Source organism: Anolis sagrei, chromosome 1, assembly GCF_037176765.1.
Source record: "Anolis sagrei isolate rAnoSag1 chromosome 1, rAnoSag1.mat, whole genome shotgun sequence".
Lineage (NCBI taxonomy): Eukaryota > Metazoa > Chordata > Lepidosauria > Squamata > Dactyloidae > Anolis > Anolis sagrei.
In genome coordinates this window covers 160,431,474-160,457,332 of record NC_090021.1, presented here as the reverse complement: position 1 = coordinate 160,457,332, position 25,859 = coordinate 160,431,474, and the positions used below count along the sequence as shown (strand labels likewise).

The 25,859-nt window shown below is 43.7% G+C and overlaps 1 protein-coding gene across 1 annotated transcript in view; it reads left to right on the top strand.

The window, feature by feature from the left end:
* The first annotated feature begins 4,597 nt into the window (after positions 1–4,597).
* The window catches only part of ACKR3 (atypical chemokine receptor 3), an 87,395-nt gene continuing 66,133 nt past the window's right edge, over positions 4,598–25,859 (top strand). Inside the window, exon 1 of the mRNA XM_060783983.2 lies at positions 4,598–4,663. The gene's annotated coding sequence lies outside the window, so the exon portion shown is untranslated. The remainder of the gene's footprint in view (positions 4,664–25,859) is intronic.

Sequence of the window (25,859 nt, the reverse complement as noted above, 5' to 3'; positions counted from 1 at the left end):
ATTGTATTACATTTCCAACAGAACAAAACAAACACACAGTCCAAGCCACTGCTGCTGTGCGGATCTCCACTTATTTTGAAGTTTCTTCTTTGCACCCTGGCTTTTAAGGTTGGATCTGCTGTATTACAGAGTGCAGTTTGAACTGCACTGTATGGCTCCATACACTGACACAGGCTCATATCCTGGGGCTTGGGTCATGCTGTGATCTTTGAGCATATTTATTTATCGCGTCAGGAGCAGCCAGACAATTGTATAACATTTCTAACAGAACAAAACAAACAAACAGATAAAAAAACACAAAGTTTGCAAACTTGGTAGTTGGTCAAATGTCCTTTGACCAGTATCTGGCCACTTGGAGTGCTTCTGGTGTTGCCGCAAGAAGGTCCTCCATTGTGCATGTGGCTGGGCTCAGGGTGCATTGCAGCAGGTGGTCAGTGGTTTGTTCTTCTCCGCACTCGCATGCCGTGGATTCCACCCTGTAGCCCCATTTCTTAAGATTGGCTCTGCATCTCGTGGTGCCAGAGCGCAGTCTGTTCAGCGCCTTCCAAGTTGCCCAGTCTTCTGTCTGCCCAGGGGGGAGTCTCTCATCTGGTATCACCCACGGATTGAGATGCTGTGTTTGGGCCTGCCACTTTTGGACTCTCGCTTGCGGAGGTGTTCCAGCGAGTGTCTCTGTAGATCTAAGAAAACTATGTCTTGATTTAAGTCATTGACGTGCTGGCTGATACCCAAACAGGGGATGAACTGGAGATGTCTCTGCCTTGGTCCTTTCACTATTGGCTGCAACTTCCCAGCGGATGTCAGGTGGTGCAATACTGGCTAAGCAGTGTAATTTCTCCAGTGGTGTAGGGCGCAGACACCCCGTGATAATGCGGCATGTCTCATTAAGAGCCACATCCACTGTTTTAGTGTGGTGAGATGTGTTCCACACTGGGCATGCATACTCAGCAGCAGAGTAGCATAGCGCAAGGGCAGATGTCTTCAATGTATCTGGTTGTGATCCCCAGGTTGTGCCACTCAGCTTTCGTATGATATTGTTTCTGGCACCCACTTTTTGCTTGATGTTCAGGCAGTGCTTCTTGTAGGTAAGAGCACGGTCCAGAGTGACTCCCAGGTATTTGGGTGCGCTGCAATGCTCCAGTGGGATTCCTTCCCAGGTAATCCTCAGAGCTCGGGATGCTTGTCTGTTCTTAAGGTGAAAGGCATATGTCTGTGTTTTAGATTGATTAGGGATCAGTTGGTTTTCCCTGTAATAGGCAGTTAGAGCACCTAGAGCTTCGGAGAGCTTCTGTTCTGCCATCTCAAAGCTCCCTGCTTGAGCAGTAATGGTACGATCATCAGCATAGATGAAACTCTCTGTCCCTTCTGGCAGTGGCTGGTCATTTGTGTAGATGTTGAACATGGATGGAGCAAGCACGCTCCCCTGAGGCAGGCCGTTCTTCTATTTCCGCCATCTGCTTCTCTGGCCCTGGTACTCAACAAAAAAGCTCCTGTTTTGTAGCAGGTTTCCTATGAGGCGGGTGAGGTGGTAGTCCTTTGTGATATTATACATTTTTCTCAGGAGGAGGCGGTGGTTCACAGTATCATAAGCCGCTGACAGGTCTATGAAGACAGCTCCTGTGATCTGCTGCCTTTCAAAGCCATCTTCTATGTGCTGAGTCAGGCTCAGCACTTGCGATGTGCAGCTTTTGCCTTTCCTGAAGCCAGCTTCCTGTGGAATCAGACATGGGTCTATTTTTTCCATAATTCTATGCAGAATAAGTCTCTCCAGAACTTTGTAGGCAATTTAAGTGGTGTCAAACAGTATAGACTCATGTATAAGTCAATCACATATATAAGTCAAAAGGCAGGTTTGGCCCAGGGTAAGCCAAAAGGTCTAGAAGTGGTGCCATGGGAGGAGAGTAGGAGGAGCTGGGCTTCTTTTAGGTTCTCTTGGAATGATCTAAGCTCATCCCTTTTATCAACTTTTTCCAACAGACTAATTTTAAAATAAGGGTTAAAGTATAGTAATCACATTGAAGCAGATTTGGGGTGGGGTGGTGTGGTTTTTTAAACTAAAAATGTAGACTTATACTTTGGTATGGGTAGTTTATCATTTATTTATTTACTTTATTTATACCCCATCTTTCTTGGGGATTCAAGGCAACTAACAACTACACACTTTGGTCCTCATTTAAAACAAAGCCTATATATATATATATATATATATATATATATATATTAGGCCTGGGTGGTTTCGTTCGTTAATTTTGTAATTCGTTAAATATTCGTTAATTTTAGCAATTACAAAACGATTACAAAACTTATTTTTAAACCCGGAAGTGTTTTTAAATATCAAAACGGCATGCGCCAAATATTTTTGTATTTCCGTCCATTTCGGAAATACGTAAGATGGCTAGATGCTTGCTGGGAGCTCCGGGAGCCAATCAGAAGAACCCACAGAGCTGATTGCCCTGTGGGTTCTCGTGATTGGGCGGGCTCAGGGGCGCTCAACCATTACGTGAAGCAACTAGCAAGTAAGCCGTTGCGGAACACTTTATTTTGCCAGGGGCGCCGAGAGCGAGGGACGCGGGAAGCTATCAGAGGCCAGAGGGACCCTGCTGCTGGTGGTAAGCCTGCTGCTCCTCCTCCTCCCATCCTCCTCCTTCTCCGCCTCCAGCAGCAGCAGCAGGGTCCCTCTTCCTCCCCGCCCCCACCGAGCGGCGCAGCCTGCTGCTCTTGCCCTGGCTGCTCTTGCCCCGCCCCTGTGGATGGCCCCTTCCACTGCCGGCGCACCCTGTCACTCCAGGCTTGACAGGGAGCCAGGGGCGGGGACAGCTCAGCTGGCCACCACCCCGCCAGTCTCCCTGGTCATGGGGCCTTCCGTTCCTCCCCCCCCCAATCCTCCGACCCTTTCTCTTCCTCCTCCTCCTCAGGCCGCTCCGCTCGGAGATGCCGAGGGCGACGGGGGGAGGAAGAGGAGGAGGAGCGGCAGGCCCGGTTATCAGGGAGACTGGTGGGGTGGTGGCCAGCTGAGCTGTCCCTGCCCCCGGCTCCATCTCAAGCTTGGAGTGACTGGGCAGCGGCGGCAGGAAGGGGCATCCATGGGGGCGGGGCAAGAGCAGCCGGGGGCGACCTCTCCCGCCGACCTCCTCACTCCACTCCCAGCCACCCACTCCCCGTGAGTATATGGCAGTGGAGAGGGAGGTTTAGGGCAATCTGCACAACTACATGATCCAGAATACCAATGGCAGGGGGATGTACAAAAACAAAAAAACAAAAAAAACCCCCAGAGTTGATTGGATTATCACAGGGCCCTTCCAGGCAGAACTTATATCCCAGGATCTGATGCCAGGTGTTCAGTTTATCCCAGATTAAAAATTAATAATTAAATTAAAAAAAATATTGAAAAAATATTGAAAAAAAAAGGGCGCCATTTTTACCAAACGTTTTGTAAATATTAACGAAATTTCGTAAATACCGAACTGTTTTAAGGGAAAATTTTGTAATTATTTTAAATATCGAAACAAAAAAAACCCCCAAATACAAATCGATTTTAGAAACAAATTTTTCCGTTGTTACCCAGGCCTAATATATATATATATATATATATATATATATATATATATATATATATATAATTAACTGTGTGGATTAAATTATAATTGAAAATAATAAATTCGATTAAAAAGTATTTTAAAACCCAAATCTCCAAATCCCATGACAACCTCCCCAGCAGTAATGAATACATGACAGCTTTTGACTTAATGTATAAATCCTACATGCACGTGTTAAAACTGTTATGATTTTTCTCACACTCTGCCTCCTTAGATATTTGAAGCCATTGTTCTTTATGACGATTATGAGGGAAGAAATCTCTTTCCTCCCCCAACAAAATATAATGAAAACTGGACAGGTGCTAGTTGTTCAATGGCTTTAACAAATCATTGGTCTGCAGCGTAGATTCCTTTATCTGCACTTTGTCAATGACTTATGGAAATTATGTCCATTTTAAAGGACAGCTGGTGTTAGAACAATAAACAGCTCCCTCCTCTGCATCTGGACACGACAAAAGTGGATTCAGTGTTTACAAGAAACAGGATCATTAAAAACATCCTGCCACTAGCAAACAGGCACACACCATTGATATTCTTTTTTTTCGTTTTCTCACACTAGAAGGTTTATTTATAGCCTTTAAATAAAAGCAAACATCTTTGAAGGAAACCATATTCACATCCTTGTGACTGTAACACAAAAGCAATCTAAAGGGAAGCCTCTTTCTTCACTTGTCATGTAATCCAGTCAACTCAAACCAGATTAACCGTTCAGCAATTCATTGAAATATTTAGGGCAGAAATGTTTAGGGCCTCTTTGCTTGTCATGTAATCCAGTCAGCTCAAACCAGATTAACCCTTCGGCAATTCATTGAAATATTTAGGGCGGAATTAGGCACTATTCACGGGAAAAATGTCTCATGAATCCCATGAGGCTTACTTCTGATGAGCCATGCTGAAAGATTCAGGCAGTTAAAACTTTAATCTCTCTTTGAAATCAATTCCACATATCAAACATGACCTAAACTCAATTGGCTCTGTATTTTTGCTTCAGTGCAAGAAGCCTCCTTAGTTCTTTGGGCCATCTAGACATGTCAGCTCAGACTGCCAGCAGTTCTCCAGGACTAAAGGCAAGATTTTCCTTTAACCTTATCTTGAGCACTTGGGGATTCATTGACACTTGTGGTCAAAAATGCTACCAAAGCAGGACCCTGATTCCAATGATTTTCAGAAGAGAACAAGTATGTTCAAGGTGGGATTGCATAAATCTTTGTATCATGGGTATTTATATTTGTATCATAAGCATTCACAATTGAATAGGGATCTGGAAGAAAGAGAATTTCTTAATATCTCATTTCTTAATAGCTCTTGCTTTTGGCAGGGTAAAAAAATTCTTAATAGCTCTTGTTTTCGGCAGGGTAAAAAAATTCTTAATAGCTCTTGCTTTTGGCAGGGTAAAAAAGCAGTGGACAGGGCTACAGAGTATGGGTGCCAGCTACTCTTGCGTCTCGAACCTGGAACAACTGCGATTCCTGAGAACTTTAAGCTGTGTTTGGAAGCAGTGATGAGTTGGCTACGAGCAAGCAGACTAAAAGTCAATCCTGCAAAAACTGAGATACTCTGGCCCGGCCAGCCGCCAGAATCCATCCAGTCTCTGCCTGATTTTGATGGGGAAGCTCTGGTTCCGTCTGACACTGTTAAAAGCCTTGGGGTTGTGTTGGACTCATCGCTGACCTTGGAGGCCCAGATCACTGCCATAAGTAAGCAGGCCTTTTTTCATCTTCGCCAGGCAAGGAAATTGGCATCCTACCTTTCGGTAGAAGCATTGGCAACAGTAATCCACGCAACAGTCACCACGAGGTTGGACTATTGCAATGCCTTATATGCTGGCCTTCCGAAGTCAACGACCCAGAAGATTCGGATGGTCCAAAATGCGGCAGCCAGGCTGCTACCGGGATCATCTATAAGATCCCATATTACACCGATTCTGCAACAACTGCATTGGCTACCAATAGAACATCGGATCTCTTACAAGATACTGATCCTGACATTTAGAGCTCAAAATGGCCAAGGACCTTTATATCTTAGGGACCGCCTCATTCCTTTTCTCCATCAGTGGTCACCTCGATCCACCCAGGAAAATCTCCTCTACATATCGGGTCCTAGGGAGGCACATTTGGAAGCTACAAGGCGTAGAGCTTTTTCGATCTATGCTCCAATTCTGTGGAACTCATTGCCTCCATACATTAGAGCAATGTCGGAGTTGCGACCCTTTGCAAAGGCGCTCAAGACTTGGCTGTTTGGTTGTACATTTAAGTAACCGGATCAAATTTTGCCATAGTCACTGCTGAATGTTTTTATGTTGAATGTTTTTATATTGAATGTTTTATATTGTGTATAAACTGTTTTAAATTGTAAGTCGCTCGGAGCACCTTGGTGGAGAGCGACTAATTAAGAAATAAAGTGATGATGATGATGATGATGATGATGAAGTGGTTGAACAGCAAGCAGTAGTTATTGCTATGGTCATTTATGACATCTTCGGCAATCTTTTCTGTTCACTGTGGCCAGTTAATCTGATAATAAGTGTATGAAACCCTGCGACAGTTATGGCGGCATAAGGGTCACCATAACTCTGATATGACTTGAAGACACACAATAGACCTCATCACAAAGACCCCATAGAGTCACCTTGTATCATGGCAAATCCATGGGCTCTCAGCGGGGAGCATGTAGAACCCATCATAGAATCATAGAATCAAAGAGTTGGAAGAGACCTCATGGGCCATCCAGTCCAACCCCCTGTCAAGAAGCAGGAATGTTGCATTCAAATCACCCCTGACAGATGGCCATCCAGTCTCTGTTTAAAAGCTTCCAAAGAAGGAGCCTCCACCACACTCTGGGGCAGAGAGTTCCACTACTGAACAGCTCTCACAGTCAGGAAGTTCTTCCTCATGTTCAGATGGAATTTCCTCTCTTGTAGTTTGAAGCCATTGTTCCGCGTCCTAGTCTCCAAGGAAGCAGAAAACAAGCTTGCTCCCTCCTCCCTGTGGCTTCCTCTCACATATTTATACATGACTATCATATCTCCTCTCAGCCTTCTCTTCTTCAGGCTAAACATGCCGAGCTCCTTAAGCCGCTCTTTATAGGGCTTGTTCTCCAGACCCTTGATCATTTTAGTCGCCCTCCTCTGGACACATTCCAGCTTGTCAATATCTCTTTTCAATTGTGGTGCCCAGAATTGGACACAATATTCCAGGTGTGGTCTAACCAAAGTGGAATAGAGGGGTAGCATTACTTCCCTAGATCTAGACACTATGCTCCTATTGATGCAGGCCAAAATCCCATTGGTTTTTTTTGCCGCCACATCACGTTGTTGGCTCATGTTTAACTTGTTGTCCACGAGGACTCCAAGATCTTTTTCACACGTACTGCTCTCGAGCCAGGCGTCACCCATTCTGTATATTTGCATTTCGTTTTTCCTGCCAAAGTGGAGTATCTTGCATTTGTCATTGTTGAACTTCATTTTGTTAGTTTCGGCCCATCTCTCTAATCTGTCAAGATCATTTTGAATCCTGCTCCTGTCCTCTGGAGTATTGGCTATCACTCCATGCCCTGCATTGCACAACTTGCCTTTGCCCCCATGGCTTCCATCCATTGCTGGTAAGGCATATGTTGCTTGCTCTCCCCTTTCTGAATGGAGCATGGCCAGAAGTACATGTGTGTTGTGTAATGGGATCCATCCTGAAAGGGGGAGAACAAGCAGCATCCAATAGGCCAAGTCTGATGAAGTAGAACATAAACAATAAATGCATGGTTCCGTTTCCACTTTTGTAACTGGGTATCGGTACCCTGGGTACCGGGAGCCCCCGGTGGCGCAGTGGGTTAAAGCACTGAGCTGCTGAGCTTGTTGATCGAAAGGTCGCAGGTTCGATTCCAGGTAGCGGTGTGAGCTTCCGCTGTCAGCCCTAGCTTCTGCCAACCTAGCAGTTCGAAAACATGCAAATGTGAGTAGATCAATAGGTACCGCTCCGGCAGGAAGGTAACGACGCTCCATGCAGTCATGCCGGCCACATGACCTTGGAGGTGTCTACGGACAACGCTGGCTCTTCGGCTAAAAATGGAGATGAGCACCACACCCCAGAGTCAGACATGACTGGACTTAATGTCAGGGGACTACCTTTACCTTTACCTTTAACTGGGTATCATCTATCAAGATGGCATGTGATAAAATTAGTAAGAAAAGTAGGCAGTCTTTCATACAGATCGATCCCAACTCATTCAGGATAAGCATTTTCACGAGAGATACCTCTGTTAAGATAATATTTCATTTTTATAACCCAGTGTTTGTACTACCACACATTTATATGCTGAAGCAAAACATGTTATTATATGTTAAAGCAAATATAAACAAACAAATGTTGGAATTGGACTGAGAAGCTAGTGAGAGGGTGCGAGCAAACATATTCTAGATATGGTAAGTCATATATTGTATATATTCCCTCTAATCTTCAAAGCAGTGGGATTTAAACATTAGTAAAGAAAAAGATGTCACTAATATTTAAACAAAAGCATCTGGTCCCAGACAGTAGGCCCTCTAAAGAGCTTTAATTTATGTCCTGGATTCTGACAATGCCATCTGCAACCAACTGTTGCATTCTGACATCTAGTTTCAAAGGACAGCAACTTCATTTAATCTGAGAATGAAAGAATCATAAACAAGCCAAGAATTCAGGCCCTCCTTAGAACACATTTTTTCTGAAGCCCCACCTAATTCATCTCTCCATGACCTATAGTTCAAATACTGTATATTTTGCATTTTAGTCACTTGTCTTCATTCTATAAACCGTATACCTAAGATCTTTAGCAATTATTCCAGAAGCAAAGGAAAATTTTCTACCACCCAAAGCTGAAGAAAAGGAAGAATTTTGCAGAGTCTTCCATTGTCTTTATTCATTCATTTAATGGATACCATACATTTCTCCCAGAATGGGCAATTACTAAGTAATACTCAAAAATTGACCTCAATTTACTTTACCAAGTGCTTTCTCTAAATGATAATTTGAAGCTTGGCTTATATAGGATTGTCATATTTTCTATCTTTCTTTCCTATGCAAACTTGAGAGCCTATGTGTTATGCCTCACACAAGAAGGTCTTAGAGCTGCAAGTAGCCTCGTGTTTTTAGAAATCAAAATCCACATTATATTTCCCTTACAGGATGTATTAAGTATAATCCGATTATTGTTTTCATTGCTTGCCTTCAGATCATTTCTGACATATGGTGACCCTAAGGCAAATCACATAGTTTTTTGGGGGTTTTTTTGGGCGGGGAGAGGGGGCTACTTTCTTCAGAAGCTGAAATTTGTTCAAAACTTGTCCAAGTTTATTTATTTATTTATTATTTATTTATTTAGAAGTTTTCTATACCGGCCTTCTCACCTCAACGAGGGACTCAGGTCGGTTTACAGCATATATAAAAGTATATATAAGTACAACAAAGTGCAAAGTCATTACATATTAAAATAGTACAATAAAGTACAATAGAACATCATCATCACAATTACCTAAGCCAAATCGTCAATCCAGTCATAGTCATAGTCATACTCGTAGTCACAGTTCATCATAGTTCATCACAGGGAGGAGATTCTAGGTTCAGTCCTCAAATGCCACATTCCAGAGCCAGGTCTTTAGTAATTTCCTGAACGTCAGGAGGGAGGGAGCAGATCTGATCTCTAGTAGGAGGGAGTTCCAAAGCCGAGGAGCCACCACCGAGAAGGCCCTGTCCCTCGTCCCCACCAACCGTGATTACGAGGGTGGTGGGACCGAGAGCAGCCCCCCCCCCCAGAAGATCTTAATAGCCTTGATGGTTCATAGGGGAGAATCCGTTCGGACAGGTAAACTGGGCCGGAGTCGTTTAGGGCTTTATAGGTGAAAACCAGCACTTTGAATTGTGCACGGAAGCTAATCGGCAGCCAGTGGAGCTGGCGTAACAGAGGGGTCGTATGGTCTCTGTACCCCGCTCCTGTTAGCAATCTGGCTGCCGCACGTTGGACCCATAGGATTTTCATGGGTAAGTGGGGATTCAAACTGTGGTCTCCAGAGCCATCGTACAATGTTCACACAGCTTGCTCTTATATGACCTTATCACATGGGGGACTTCCCCCGTGCTGTATCACTCCCTCATAGGGGGCAGGGCCTCCACCAAAAGTCGAGTGACATTGTGAGATGGGCAGTGTGCACATCAGTGGCTGAACTGGAAGGGAAGCATCTTAGGATGCTTAAAAAAGCCCCGTTTGATGAGGTAAATACACTCATCTACACTGGGTATTTAGCTCAGTGTAAATATGCTCTGAAGCAATGTTGGATTAGCACAAATTTATGGTGAATCTGGAAGCATTGTTCATATGGCTAGAAAGTGCATCTCCTCTGCAGGGGCTGCATACAACTTACTTTACCACCACTATTTCTCCTAGTGGCCACAGAGTTCCCTTTTTTCTTCCTGATCATGACATACTGACATTGGCAGAAGCACTAGGTGATCTCCCTTTCTTCTTTCTGGACTTTCCCATTTTTTCTATTATTCCCTAGAACATTTTTAAAATATAGATAAAGAACAAAAACTGATGCTCTTCCATATTGTAGATACAGTTTAAAATTTGGCTGGAATTCTAATGACATTTTGGAATGTGAACGTGTGCGGGATAACCCACTATACACTTATAGAATCATAGAATCAAAGAGTTGGAAGAGACCTCATGGGCCATCCAGTCCAACCCCCTGCCAAGAAGCAGGAATGTTGCATTCAAATCACCCCTGACAGATGGCCATCCAGCCTCTGTTTAAAAGCTTCCAAAGAAGGAGCCTCCACCACACTCCGGGGCAGAGAGTTCCACTACTGAACAGCCGAGGAGCCACCACCGAGAAGGCCCTATCTCTCGTCCCCGCCAGCCGTGCTTGTGAAGCAGGCAGGATCGAGAGCAGGGCCTCCCCGGAAGATCTCAAAGTCCTGGTGGGCTCGTAGGTCGAGATGCAGTCGGATAGGTATCTTGGGCCGGAACCGTTTAAGGCTTTATAGGCCAATGCCAGCACCTTGAATTGAGCCCAGTAGCAAATCGGCAGCCAGTGGAGCTGGTACAACAAGGGGGTTATATGCTCCCTGCGTCCCGCTCCTGTTAGCATCATGGCTGCCCCACGTTGGACCAATTGAAGCTTCCGGGCCGTCTTCAAAGGCAACCCCACGTAGAGAGCGTTGCAGTAGTCTAAACGGGATGTAACCAGAGTGTGGACTACCGTGGCCAAGTCAGACTTCCCAAGGTACGGGCGCAGCTGTGCAAATGCTCCCCTGGTCACCGCCGAGACCTCGCGGTGAATATTTTATTCCCCTTAGCATAGTCTCATTTATAGCTAAGGTAAAATATCTAGATTTTTCAACAGGCATATATATGGGACTGTTGTTGGAAAGAATCGTAATGTAGTGACGGTGATTTAGGGAAAAACTTGCTTAAAATGGGAACATTTCATTTTACAAAATCATTATAGAATTTTTATTTATCTTCGCAGAGAGCAAGTAGGGGCTGGGTGTGACACAACCATATGTGATTGTGTGGCTTGCAATTCACACACACACTCATTGAATGTGGCAGAGTATTGCCATGGGATGTGGTGCCACATCTGAGGGCCTGTGAAGTAAGTTAACAGCTATCCTTTGATAGCAGTGCTGTAAAGACTGGCTGCCGGAGAATGGCTGGGAGCCCAGCAGGTCAAGCATTCTCCAGCTTGCAGCGATAGAGTCCAGGAACTGCATTGTGTGCTATACAATGTAATGGAAGAGTCAAAGGAAAGAGCTGAACAATAGAGCTGCTGCCACATGAAATTTAAGTTTTCAGCATCGTTGCCCATTGCTTCCCCTTATTTTGCTCTCCAAATTAGTTTTCTTGCTATACTATTGTGGAAAACATGTGGCTAGTAACTCCTTTCTTCTTTGTAAACTGCCATTTGGTCAGAATATGGAGGAAACCATTGATAACAGGACTGGAATCGTCTCCTTCATTCTAACAATTGGCACAAAAATCTAACAATAGTGCTGGAATCTGTTAGTCATCCCACCCCCATCCCAGTCTGTTTCCATAGCAACCACCCTTATTACATTAGGGTATAAATTAGTGTCTGTGGGTTTCTAGCATCACTGGTCCTCTCTGGGGTCCTCTGGATTTGAACCTTTCTCCTGGCCTTTGAGCTGCAAAGACAATTTCCTTTTCAAAATAAGAATCCTATCACTTTGACTTTGCAGTAAAAAGCAAGAACATCAACAACAAAAAGCAAACATTTGTAAATGAAGATAAAATGTTAAAGTCATCACACTAAATGGCATTGCTTTGGCTTGGTAGAAAAATTGAAACCTCCAGACAGGGACTCCAGAGTCTCAGATACATAATTGAAGATGCATGCATCTAATTCAGGACTGGAGTTTTTAATCCAATCAGTTATATAAACAAATGTCTATTCCTGGGCACAGATTAGATAGGGGGACACAGAAGAAAGCTTCTCTTTCCTCCACCTCTTTTCGTTTTCTTACAGTAAGGCGGGAAAGGTTCCAGAAAAGCTTATATTGGAGGATACTTTATAGAATCATAGAATCAAAGAGTTGGAAGAGACCTCATGGGCCATCCAGTCCAATCCCCTGCCAAGAAGCAGGAATGTTGCATTCAAATCACCCCTGGCAGATGGCCATCCAGCCTCTGTTTAAAAGCTTCCAAAGAAGGAGCCTCTACCACACTCCGGGGCAGAGAGTTCCACTGCTGAACGGCTCTCACAGTCAGGAAGTTCTTCCTGGTGTTCAGATGGAATCTCCTCTCTTGTAGTTTGAAGCCATTGTTCCGTGTCCTAGTCTCCAGGGAAGTAGAAAACAAGCTTGCTCCCTCCTCCCTGTGGCTTCCTCTCACATATACATGGCTATCATATCTCCTCTCAGCCTTCTCTTCTTCAGGCTAAACATGCCCAGCTCCTTAAGCCGCTCCTCATAGGGCTTGTTCTCCAGACCCTTGATCATTTTACTCGCTCTCCTCTGGACACATTCCAGCTTGTCAATATCTCTCTTGAATTGTGGTGCCCAGAATTGGACACAATATTCCAGATGTGGTCTAACCAAAGCGGAATAGAGGGGTAGCATTACTTCCTTAGATCTAGACACTATGCTCCTATTGATGCAGGCCAAAATCCCATTGGCTTTTTTTGCCGCCACATCACATTGTTGGCTCATGTTTTACTTGTTGTCCACAAGGACTCCAAGATCTTTTTCACACGTACTGCTCTGGAGCCAGGCATCGTCCCCCATTTTGTATCTTTGCATTTCGTTTTTCCTGCCAAAGTGGAGTATCTTGCATTTGTCCCTGTTGAACTTCATTTTGTTAGTTTCGGCCCATCTCTCTAGTCTGTCAAGGTCGTTTTGAATCCTGCTCCTGTCCTCTGGAGTATTGTCTGTCCCTCCCAATTTGGTGTCGTCTGCAAACTTGATGATCATGCCTTCTAGCCCTTCATCTAAGTCATTAATAAAGATATTGAACAGGACCGGGCCCAGGACAGAACCCCGCGGCACTCCGCTCGTCACTTCTTTCCAGGATGAAGAGGAAGCATTGGTGAGAATCACCCTCTGGGTTCATCCATTTAACCAATTACAGATCCACCTTATAAAATACAACACAGAAATGAGAAAGAACAGACAGAAAAAATTGAAATAATTTCAGATGAAACAGTAAAAGTAATATCAAAGGCTATAAAAACAATAATAATTAGGAAAGCACCGGGCACAGATGGATTACCAGCTTCATATTATAAACATTTTGAAGATGAACTTTAGCTGCCACTCCAATAATGAATTCCATACTTAAAACAGGATTTATTTATTTATTTATTTATTTATTTCGAGTACTTCTACCCCGCCCTTCTCAACCCCCTAGGGGGGACTCAGGGCGGCTTACAACCGGCACTATTCGATGCCAACAATTCAACAAGTAAAATACATATCAGCAGTAATCACAAATAGTTAAAAACAATCAATTAATACAATAACAACGAAAAGAAAAGTCAATCTAGTGGCTAACGTTCACCAAGTTCTAAAAATCCGTAAGTCCATTCAGCATTATCATGGTCCTTTCCAAACTCTGGTTGTCATTACCTTGTCAGTCTGCCAGATTACCCAAAGGCCTGGTCCCATATCCATGTTTTCAACTTCCTTCTGAAGGAAAGGAGGGATGTCGATGACCTAATTTCCCTGGGGAGTGAATTCCACAGGCGAGGGGCCACCACTGAGAAGGCACTGTCCCTCGTCCCCACCAGCCTCACTTGTGATAAAGGTGGGATCAGAAGATCTTAAGCTCCGAGGTGGGACATAGAAGGAGATACGTTCGGACAGGTATGTTGGGCCGGAGCCGTATAGGATGCATACCTGAAACATTTTGAATAGCTAATATTACTCTAATACCTAAGGAAGATCAGGATTCAACCCTAACACCAAATTATTGACCAATATCTTTATTGGGTTGTTGTATGTTTTTCCGGGCTATATGGCCATGTTCTGGAGGCAGTTTTTCTCCTGACGTTTCCCTGCATCTATGGCAAGTATCCTCAGAGGTAATGAGGTCTGTTGGAAGTAGGAAAAATGGGTTTATATATCTGTGGAATGACCAGGGTGAGACAAAGGACTTTTGTTTGCTGGGGCTAGCTGTGAATGTTTCAGCTGATCACCTTGATTTGCATTCAATGGCTTGGAAGCGCCTGGGGGGAATCTTTTGTTGAGAGTGATTTCATGTGCCTGTTTGTTTCCCCTCTGTTGTTTTGCTGCTGTAATTTTTGAGTTTTTTAATACTGGTAGCCAGATTTTGTTCATTTTCATGGTTTCTTCCTTTCTGTTGAAATTGTTGAAATATCTTTATTGAACAATGATTATAAATTGTGAACAACTATCTTGGCAGAAAGACTGAAAGGTATACTTCAGTAGCTTATTAAGGAGCAGTGGTGGCACAATGGGTTAAACCCTTGTGCCGACTGAACTGCTGACCTGAAGGTCAGCACTTCGAATTCATGAGATGGGGTGAGCTCCCATCTGTCAGCTCTAGCTTCCCTTGCAGGGACATGAAAGAAGCCTCCCACAGGATTGGTAAAACATCCCCTGTGTATTTTCCTTGCAGACAACCAATTCTATCACACCAGAAGTGACTTGCAGTTTCTCAATTTGCTTCTGTCCATTCTGTCTCCCATGCTTTTTAACATCTACATGCAACCGCTGGGAGATGTCATCTGGAGTTTTGGAGTTGGGTGCCATCTCTACGCAGATGACGCACAACTCTACTACTCTTTTCCACCGAACTCCAAGGAAGCCTCTTGGGTGCGGTGCTGGACAAGTGCCTGGCCGCTGTGGCTGGCTGGATGAGGAGGAACAAGCTGAAGCTTAATCCTGACAAGACAAGACAGAGGTCCTCCTGGTCGATCGTAAACCAGATCGAGGTATAGGGTGGCAACCAGTGCTGGACGGGGTTACACTCCCCCTGAAGTCACAGGTCCGCAGTTAGGGTGTCCTCCTGGACTCATCACTTACGCTTGAAGCTCAGGCGTTGGCGGTGGCCGGGATTGCCTTTGCACAATTGAGACTCGTGCGCCAACTGCGACCGTACCTTGTGAAGGCGGATCTGGCCGGGGTGGTCCATGCCTTAGTCACCTCCAGATTGGACTGCTGTAATGCGCTCTACATGGGGCTGCCCTTGAAAACAGCCCGGAAATTCCAGTTGGTTCAACGGGCGGCGGCCAGGTTGTTAACTGGTGCTCCTTACAGAGAGAGGTCAACCCTCCTGTTTAAGGAGCTCCATTGGCTGCCATTCATTTTCCAGGCCTAATTCAAGGTGCAGGTGCTTACCTACAAAGCCCTAAACAGTTTGGGACCCACCTACCTGCGTGACCGCATTTCCATATATGAACCCACACGATATCTTCATTCATCTGGAGAGGCCCTGCTCACGATCCCGCCTGCATCGCAAGCAGGACAGGGCCTTCTCGGTGGTGGCCCCATGACTCTGGAACTCCCTACACAAGGACATCAGGCATGCCCCAACATTGGCAGTCTTTAGAAGGAGCTTGAAAACATGGATGTCCCAGTGTGCCTTCGCAGATTAAGGAATCACAAGCAATTTGTCCCAAATGCACTTTACGAGAGAATTAGAATTGTCTGCACACCCCTAAAATATCCATCCTATTTCACCTGGACATGCTCAGCATTTAAAAAAAAATTTAAACCATTACATTTGGCCCTGCCACAGGTTTTTAAATGTGTCGTGATATTTTTGTTATTGTTTTGCTTTGCTATGAGTTATTTATTGTTGTATTGTTGTTGTTGTGTTTTTGTCTCTGATGTATTTGGCCTCGGCCTCTTGTAAGCCGCACCGAGTCCTGCGGGAAATGGTAGCGGGGTATAAAGGATTATTATTATTATTATTATTATTATTATTATTATCATTATTATCCTGACCCTTTTTACCCCATTCCCCTCTCCTTAAGGAAGGTGCCCCTGCCTCTGAAAAAGCAATCAGCAATCATGAAAAACCTTTATCTTAGGATATTCCTTGCATGGAAAATAACAAAGGAAATCTTTTTGACTTTGGAGTTTTGGCCACCAAGAGGATTTCCCTTTGGCAGACCTTTTAATCATATAACAATGGGGAGAAATGACCCCCCTCCAGCCCATCTTTCTTTCAAATCTCTCCATTAAAGACATTCCCCTTTGTGCCATATCTGTTCGTAAGAGGAAAACCCAGATTAAGTAATCAATGCTTATCGCAGACCCATCTCAAGACAATAAAGTTAGCTTCTCTGGCAGGCCAGTTCCGGACTCGATAAGCTGCAGGGCATTAAAACTCCATAATCCACTCAAGAATGCATTGTCTCCCTTCATCCCGCCTCCCTCCATTCTGATTCTCTGGAGCGTTGAGGCAGTAGGAGCCTCCTGATTGGCTCAGGCACACCGCGGAAGTCTTGTGATTGGCCCAGGCATGCGGAGGGCGGCCAGGCCCCCTTGCAGCTGTTAGCCCGCCAGCCAATCACCAACAAGCCAGGCAAGGGGCGGGGAGTGGGAATTTTGAAACTCACAACTCTGTATTTTCTATAAAAATGCCATTTATTTCTGTAACCACATGCTCTGCTTGGTGAAAGATTGCTGCATTGCATCCTTTTCAGCTGAATCACTAATAAACATCTCGGTGGCACTTCTTCAACTTTGGTAAGACTTTTTCTGGGAATTTAGGGAAATAAAAATTACTAAAAATCAGACTTCTCTTTGCTCACCAAAGTAGTGATCCCTCTTTGGTGGGGCCGCAAGGTCTCTCCTCCTGGGGCAGACCAGTTCCTATCGACTTCAGCAGCAAAAAAATGGGAATGCATGCTACCCCTCTGTTCTGCCTTGGTTAGACCACACCTGAAATATTGTGTCCAATTCTAGGCACCACAATTGAAGGGAGATATTGACAAGCTGGAGTATTTCCAGAGGAGGGCGACTAAAATGATCAAGGGTCTGGAAAACAAGCCCTATGAGGAGCGGTTTAAAGAGCTGGGCATGTTTAGCATGAAGAAGAGAAGGCTAAGGGGAGACATGATAGCCATGTATAAGTATGTGAGAGGAAGTCATAGGGAGGAGGGAGCAAGTTTGTTTTCTGCTTCCCTGGAGACTAGGATGCGGAACAATGGCTTCAAACTACAAGAAAGGATATTCCATCTGAACATTAGGAAGGACTTCTTGACTGTGAGAGCCATTCAGCAGTGGAACTCCCTGCCCCGGAGTGTGGTGCAGGCTCTTTCTTTTGAGGGTTTTAAACAGAGGCTGGATGGCCATCTGTCAGGGGTGCTTTGAATTCAGTTTTCTTGCTTCTTGGTCTCTTGGTCTTTTCCTGGTCTCTTAAAGTGAGATTACTATGTCTGGGAACAACAACAAAAAGAAAAAAAATATCAATGCAACAAACCAGTTTATGAAACTAAATGGTGTCTTTAAGTGGTCACCTATCCCCTGTGCTAGTTGCTTGGTTTTACAGAGTTGAAAATATATTTTCAGTGCCCGCCAGACATTCAGCACTGGACAACTTGGATAACAATTTGTTTTTCCTGAACAGTGACTTTTGGATGGGTTTTCTCAGCCTTTTACGGTTTATGATTCTTCTTCAAAGCAGCCTGTCCCAAAGAAGTGTAAATTCGAGGGAGTGGTGCTCTGCAAAAAAGCATTGTACTTTTTTGCATGCTGGGATGTGATGGATATGGTGGCAACTTTAGAAAGGTGCCCACTGGCACCATTTACAACCAACTACTACAGCATATCTCAACGATAAAAGAAGACAACAGAAAAAGAGTAAATCCTGTATGTCAGGTGAAATAAATGTATTCAAATGGTCAGAATTATAGTACATTCCTCATTCCTAATGCTCCGAAATCCTAACTTGCCTGGCAGAGCGAGGGTAGGTCCCATTGTTTCGAAATGACTATATTAAATAATCTTGCACTGTGTACTATTCTTTAGGAAACAGAAACCCTCCTTGTCCTTTAGCACTTTATTCAAACCATTATTGAAGTTCAAGTAAAGAAAATGTAAACACAAAACCATTTAATAAAATTAATACTGTGTCTGGATGCTCTTTTGAAAGGTGTCAGTATTGTCAGTGAGTTGCTATCCATCTATATCAGTTTGTGTGGTGCTGGCAGAAGTTGCATAGCAAATAGCTTAAAGTAAACACTTGCTCCAGTGGATAATTAATCTCCATCTGAAGTTATTGTTTAAGACACACTGACCTGTCTTGAACTTCCAGTAAATCAAAATGTGTTATTGATAGTACACCTCTTTCCTGCATTTCAGCATAAACATGATAAGAGGTACTTTCTCCTTTGTGTAAACAGACCTGCAACACTTTCAGTAACGATTATGGTTCACCTCCTGATTGCTGCGCTAAATCCCTTTGGCATCATTTTTGATGGAGTCCTCTGTGCTTAGTGTTTGAAATGGACCCCAGTAGTCATTTGTTCCAGATGTTAAACTGACTCTTAACTGCACTCCTAACTAGTCAAAGACTACCGCTTGCGAGCCAGGTACACTTTTTTTTCCGTCGTGTCAGGAGTGATTCCTGGTGTGAGAGAATTGGCCGTCTGCAAGGACGTTGCCCAGGGGATGCCTGAATGATTTGATGTTTTTCTCATCCTTGTGGGAGGCTTCTCTCATGTCCCTGCATGAGGAGCTGGAGCTGATAGAGGGAGCTCATCCGCCTCTCCCCGGATTCGAACCTGCGACCTGTCGGTCTTCAGTCCTGCCGGCATAAGAGTTTAACACACTGCGCCACTGGTTATGCCCCCCAAATTATTTCTAACTCTTTCCCTTGCAAAGTGCTATTTATTTAATTTAAACCCAGGTTTCTTTTACAACGGCTCTAGTTGTCAGGTCAATTCTAGTATCATAGGCAATGTATGAGTTGCTGTAGACCATAAGATATCCTTGAAGGCCATGGGCAACTTAACTAGTGTAAATTATTATTATTATTATTATTATTATTATTATTATTAGAAACACGACAAGATTAGGACACAGCAAATAAGATCACTATAATAGTTGCTATATTGGATCACACTTCCCAATTATAATTATCACAATTATTATTATTATTATTATTATTATTATTATTATTAAACCCTGGATTCCAGTGTGTATTATTATTATTATTATTATTATTATTATTATTATTTGAAACATGACAAGATTAGGACACAGCAAACAAGATCACTATAATGGTTGCTATATTGGATCACACTTCCCAATTATAATTATCACAATTATTATTATTATTATTATTATTATTATTAAACCCTGGATTCCAGTGTGAATTATTATTATTATTATTATTATTATTATTATTATTATTATTTGAAACACGACAAGATTAGGACACAGCAAACAAGATCACTATAATTGTTGCTATATTGGATCACACGTCAGACACTTCCCAATTATAATTATCACTATTATTATTATTATTATTATTATTATTAAACCCTGAACTCCAGTGTTTTCTACACAATGCATAGGAATTTCTGGTGAGTATCCCAGGCTTTCTGCCCTTTGCCCAACGTTGCTCAGCTTTAAGCAAAATTCGGGAAAACTCCAACATTTGCAGGAGACTCTGGCATACGTTCTGGCAGTCTGGTCAGCTGGGTTAGGTCTGTTTGGACCAATTATCTTTTGGAATGGATAGTGCCAACAGGGCAAAGGGGAAAGGGGTGGCTTTTCCTTTGTTGTCACTCGCTTGGCCAAAGAGCTTCTTGCAAGTGCCCGTCTGTTGCAGTTGTGTCTGCAGATATCAGAATGTGGTGCCCATATGACCAGCAAGAGGAGGAGGTTGCTCTACCTCATCATTGCTGATTGCATTGCATGAGACAGCCAGACACTTGCAAGGAGCTCCGTAGCGGGCAACAAGTGGTGCCAGTGACATGAGGACAAGAGGACAGGCTGAACCACCTGGTCACTAGCCATGAATTCAACAGGGTATATGGGGCATAAACACCCCAGATTAATCTGTCCCGTGTAGGCTATGGCCTATATAAGCAAAGGTTTTAGCGCTGAACTTCTCAAATCTGAGACAGGAATCTCAACAGTTTACAAGCAAACTAAAAGAGGCATCCAGTACTTGCTCTTTTGACTTCAAAAGAGCAAGTATGTATATATGTATATTTGACTTATGTATATTTGAGTGTCATCTCCTTGTTCCATCTGCAAACTAGAATGAATACTTGTAGGTTTTGATATTTGTGTTGTGTGTTGTTCATTCGTTCAGTCGTCTCCGACTCTTCGTGACCTCATGGACCAGTCCACGCCAGAGCTCCCTGTCATCACCCCCAGCTCCTTCAAGTTCAATCCAGTCATTTCAAGGATGCCATCCATCCATCTTGTCTTTGGTCGGCCCCTCTTCCTTTTGCCTTCCACTTTCCCCAGCATAATTGTTTTCTCTAGGCTTTGCTCTCTCCTCATGATGTGGCCAAAGTACTTCAACTTTGTCTCTAGTATCCTTCCCTCCAATGAGCAGTCGGGCTTTATTTCCTGGAGGATGGACTGCTTGGATCTTCTCGCAGTCCAAGGCACTCTCAGAACTTTCCTCCAACACCACAGCTCAAAAGCATCGATCTTCCTTCGCTCAGCCTTCCCTAAGGTCCAGCTCTCACATCCGTAGGTGACTACAGGGAATACCATGGCTTTGACTAGGCGGATCTTTGTTGCCAGTCTGATGTCTCTACTCTTTACTATTTTATCGAGACTGGACATTGCTCTCCTCCCAAGAAGTGAGCGTCTTCTGATTTCCTGGCCACAGTCTGCATCTGCAGTAATCTTTGTACCTAGAAATACAAAGTCTGTCACGGCCTCCACGTTTTCTCCCTCTATTTCCCAGTTGTCAATCATTCTTGTTGCCATAATCTTGGTTTTTTTATGTTTAGCTGCAACCCAGCTTTTGCGCTTTCTTCTTGATTAGAAGGCTCCTCAGCTCCTCCTCGCTTTCGGCCATCAGAGTGGTGTTGTAGTGGTGAGCAAAATGTTAGTTTTAATAGAATATGTCTCTCTCTGTGTGTTTACTTACGTTCAGTCTTCCACCCATTCTGTAAGGATGATCTCAAAGTATATTGCAGATGCATGTGAATCTGATCTAGCCTGCTCTCCAGGGTATCCTCAAAGAAATACATTATAATTAAGTAGCCTTCTGGGTGAGGAACATAGTTGTTTACTCCCACCAAAGCTTTGGCTTCAGAACTGATGGTTTCACCAAATATTTGAGACACAATCCCCCTTAACTACATAAAAAAGAGCCATACAGGGTTCCCTCATTACTGCATGGTTCACTCACTGCAGACTTGCTGCTTTGCGGTTTACACACACACACACACATATAAGTAGCGAGGGAACACTTTACACCATGGCAGCAAGAGGCCCCGGCAGCGACCAGGAGGAGGAAGGTAAAGAGGGTGAGGGTCCGGCTCTTCCTCCCTTCTTGCCTTCCTTACCTTCCTCTTCTTCCTCATGGTCGACGCTGGGGTTTCCTGCTGCCACTTGGAAGCAAGAGGCCCCGGCGGCAACCAGGAGGAGGTAAAGGTGGCAAGGGGGTGGCTCTTCCTCCCTCCTCGCCCTCTTTACCTTCCTCTTCATTCTTTTCCACTTCAAAATCTAATATACCTTGTAAACAATACTCGGCTTTCATTTCTTTTCTTAATTCGAGTATTTTATTTGTTATCCCATGAATCTCTGTCCAGAATTGTTTGACTTTCTCACAGGTCCACATTCTTTTTTTTCCTTGCATTTCCAACAGTCTTCAGACACATTTTTATAATATTTTGCTAGTTTACTTGGTGTGAGGTACCACTGAAACATCATTTTAATCCAATTCTCTCTCAGGTTGTAAGAATTTATCAATTTTAGTTTAATCTTCCAGATCTTTTCCCATTCCGATATTCCGATGGTGTGTCCTAAATTAGCCGTCCATTTTTTTATCATCATCATCATCATCATCATCATCATCATCATAATTTAATAAACGTGTTAATCGCCCTCCATCCGAGAATGCTCTAGGCAATTTACAGCTAAATGATAAAAGATAAAATACATATATACAAAAATTAAAAATTAACAGAGATCGAATGCTCTAGTAAAAAGCCAGGTCTTAAGTGTGAGAGTAAAAGGCCCTAAGTCACGCATGGCTCTCATGTAGGGCGGCAAGGAATTCCATAAGGCAGGGGCAGAAATAGAGAAAGCCCTGCATCTGGTACTTTCCAAGTGCACTTCTCTAGGACCCGGTATATAGAGTAAGTCACGTTGGACTGGTCGTTGCAACCTCCGATGATGGGAAAAGGAGAGGCGGTCCCTAAGGTATGATGGACCCTGGCCGTAAAGAGTTTTAAAGGTCAGAACTAGCATCTTATACAGGCCACGGTACTCAGTTGGAAGCTAATGTAAATGTTGCAGCACTGGTGTTATATGGCATTTCATGGGCGTTCTTGAGAGTAACTTGGCTGCCGCATTCTAAACAATACGAAGCTTTCGGGTCATAGACATCGGAAGGCCCACATACAGGGTGTTGCAATAGTCCAGCCTAGATGTGACCGTGGCATGGATGACAGTTGCCAGAGCCTCGTCAGATAGGTAGGGTGCCAGTTGCCTCGCTTGTCGTAGATGGAAAAAGGCCTGTTTGCTGGCAGCAGCGACTTGAGCATACCAAAGATAGGCGTGCCATCCGCTGCGTAGATCGTGTCCTTCTAACGCCAATAATTTGGGTTTGTTAATGTTGGCCCATTCTTTTATCCAGATGAGGCCACACGCATTGTGATATGTTTGTAGGTCTGGGAGTCCCAATCCGCCTTTTTCTTTGTCATCGATCAGACTTGTGAATTTTATTCTAGGTTTCTTTCCTACCCATATAAATTTCGTAATTTCTCTGTTCCAGTTTTTTTATTACTTGTGTATTCCTAATTATTGGGATAGCTTGAAATAAGAAGAGGAGCTTTGGCAGAACCATCATTTTTATAGCTGATATCTTTCCTAGCATCGAGAGATTTAAGTGTCTCCATTTCGCCATTTCTTTACTAATTTCTTTCCACTTTGTTTCGTAATTATTCTTTAATAGATGTGATTTTTTTGTGGTTAGAGTTATGCCCAGGTACTTGATCTTTTCAACTACTTGTATCCCACTTTTTCCTTCAAGGACTTTTTGACGTTCTTTCGTTATATTTTTTGTTAGTATTTTTGTTTTAGTTCTGTTTATATTAAATCCTGTCAGTGCGCTAAATTCTTCAATTTTATTCATCCACTTTTCCAGTTTTCTATTAGGTCCTCTATCATACAAATTATATTGTCCGCAAACGCTCTTAACTTATAGGAGTGTTTTCTTATTTTCGTTCCCTTAAGTATATTATCATTCCTAATGTTGTTTAGCAGTGTCTCCAGTGTCATTATGAAAAGTAACAGGGATAATGGGCAACCTTGCCGAGTACCTTTTTGTGTTTTTATGTTCTCTGTTGTTGACCCATTTATACATATTTTGGCTTCCTGGGTATTGTATATCGCTTTTATTGAGTTAATGAAGTGATATCCCATGTCGATTTCCTGCATCGAAGCTAGGAAGAACTCCCAATTTACTCTGTCGAAAGCCTTTTCGGCATCTAACGCGAGCAATGCACATTCTTTGTCTATGTTTTTTTCATAATAAGCCCTGGTCACTGCCAGGGTTTCTTGCTGCTGCTTGGCAGAAAGAGGTCCCAGCGACGACTAAGAGGAGGAAGGTGAAGAGGGTGAGGGGGCGGCTCTTCCTCCCTCCTCGCCCTCTTTACCGTCCTCCTCCTCCTCCTGGTTGCCACTGCGGCCTCTTGCCACTGCTTATGCCCTGTGACACCTCAGCCGCCTCCTCAATCGCAGGGCCCAAGCAGCGGCAAGAGGTCCAGGCGGCGACAAGGAGAAAAAAGATGAAGGTAAAGAGGGTGAGGAGGGAAGGGGAGGGGTGTCCCTATTATATGGTTTTTCACTTATTGCAGGTGGTCTTGGAACGTAACCCCCACGATAAGTGAGGGAACAGTGTACTGATATTGTTGTTCCTCTTGTTGCTTTAATGTTCCATAGTCTATCTCCTGATTGACTTTGAATCAGAAAATTTTACTGGTACGCTGATAGGACTTGCCGAGAATGCCATTTTGAACTCCCCTCCCCTCCAGTATCAAAGGAAAGCATATTCATCCCACCTTGAAACAATCCAGGGAATAGTATCAGTCCACCTACATATGTAGTATACATTTTAAACAGTGGCTTGATAATGCAGAAATTAAGCAGACCAACTTTTTCTCCTTTATCTCTGCCACAAAAAAATAGCCCAGATGTTGGAATTTCTGCCCGTGGTGTGCTGTTAAAAGGCAGAGCTGGCAAGGCATTTGCCAGGCAAGAAACATTAATCACCTTAAGTGAGATTAGAAGGCCAGATGATTTTGTAAGGAGGCCTAAAGGCCAAAGAGACATAGCTGTGGCAGCAATGTTGATAGTTTATGTCTGTCATGTAACACGTGTTGAAGGGTGTGAGGAGAGGAAGACTGATGTTTACATCTAAAGGAGTGTGCATGATGAGGGGGAGTCAACTCTACCTTATCTAAATGTCTTACCTTCAGCTCTAGTCTACAATCAGGATACAACCTGTATTTCAGTATAGTAGGAATGGCCAGCTAGTTGAATTAGCCTATTTTCTATTAATCTCACTGTTCTCCATGATTTTTTAAAAAATCATCTCATTTTCTGTATTTGCTTTGATAGTGTATTGATCACTCCTTTCCAGGATCATTGTTGCATGAAACCAAGATGCCTCATGTCCAATCCGCTGAAAGAATCATAGAATCATAGAGTTGGAAGAGACCTCATGGGCCATCCAGTCCAACCCCCTGCCAAGAAGCAGGAATATTGCATTCAAATCACCCCTGAGAGGTGGCCATCGAGCCTCTGTTTAAAAGCTTCCAAAGAAGGAGCCTCCATCACACTCCGGGGCAGAGAGTTCCACTGCTGAACGGCTCTCACAGTCAGGAAGGTCTTCCTCATGTTCAGATGGAATCTCCTTTCTTGTAGTTTGAAGCCATTGTTCCGCGTCCTAGTCTCCAGGGAAGCAGAAAACAAGCTTGCTCCCTCCTCCCTGTGGCTTCCTCTCACATATTTATACATGTCTATCATATCCCCTCTCAGCCTTCTCTTCTTCAGGCTAAACATGCCCAGCTCCTTAAGCCACTCCTCATAGGGCTTGTTCTCCAGACCCTTGATCATTTTAGTCGCCCTCCTCTGGACACATTCCAGCTTGTCAATATCTCTCTTGTATTGTGGTGCCCAGAATTGGACACAATATTCCAGGTGTGGTCTAACCAAAGCAGAATAGAGGGGTAGCATGACCTCCCTAGATCTAGACACTATGCTCCTATTGACGCAGGCCAAAATCCCATTGGCTTTTTTTGCCGCCACATCACATTGTTGGCTCATGTTTAACTTGTTGTCCATGAGGACTCCAAGATCTTTTTCACACGTACTGCTCTCAAGCCAGGCATCTAGCCAGAAGACTGTTACTAGTACATGTAGTCTTTCAAGTTACCATTTGTATGGCCATATGAAATGAAATTTGTGTCTTCAGAGATCAAGTTTCAGATGGTTTTACATTTTTAACAAGGAAATTTTCCTTGACCTCATTCCACTTCCTTTTTGTGTTGTTCCTTTTTAACCATGACAAATTCTGATTGCGCCATAGGTTTAGCACAGAAGG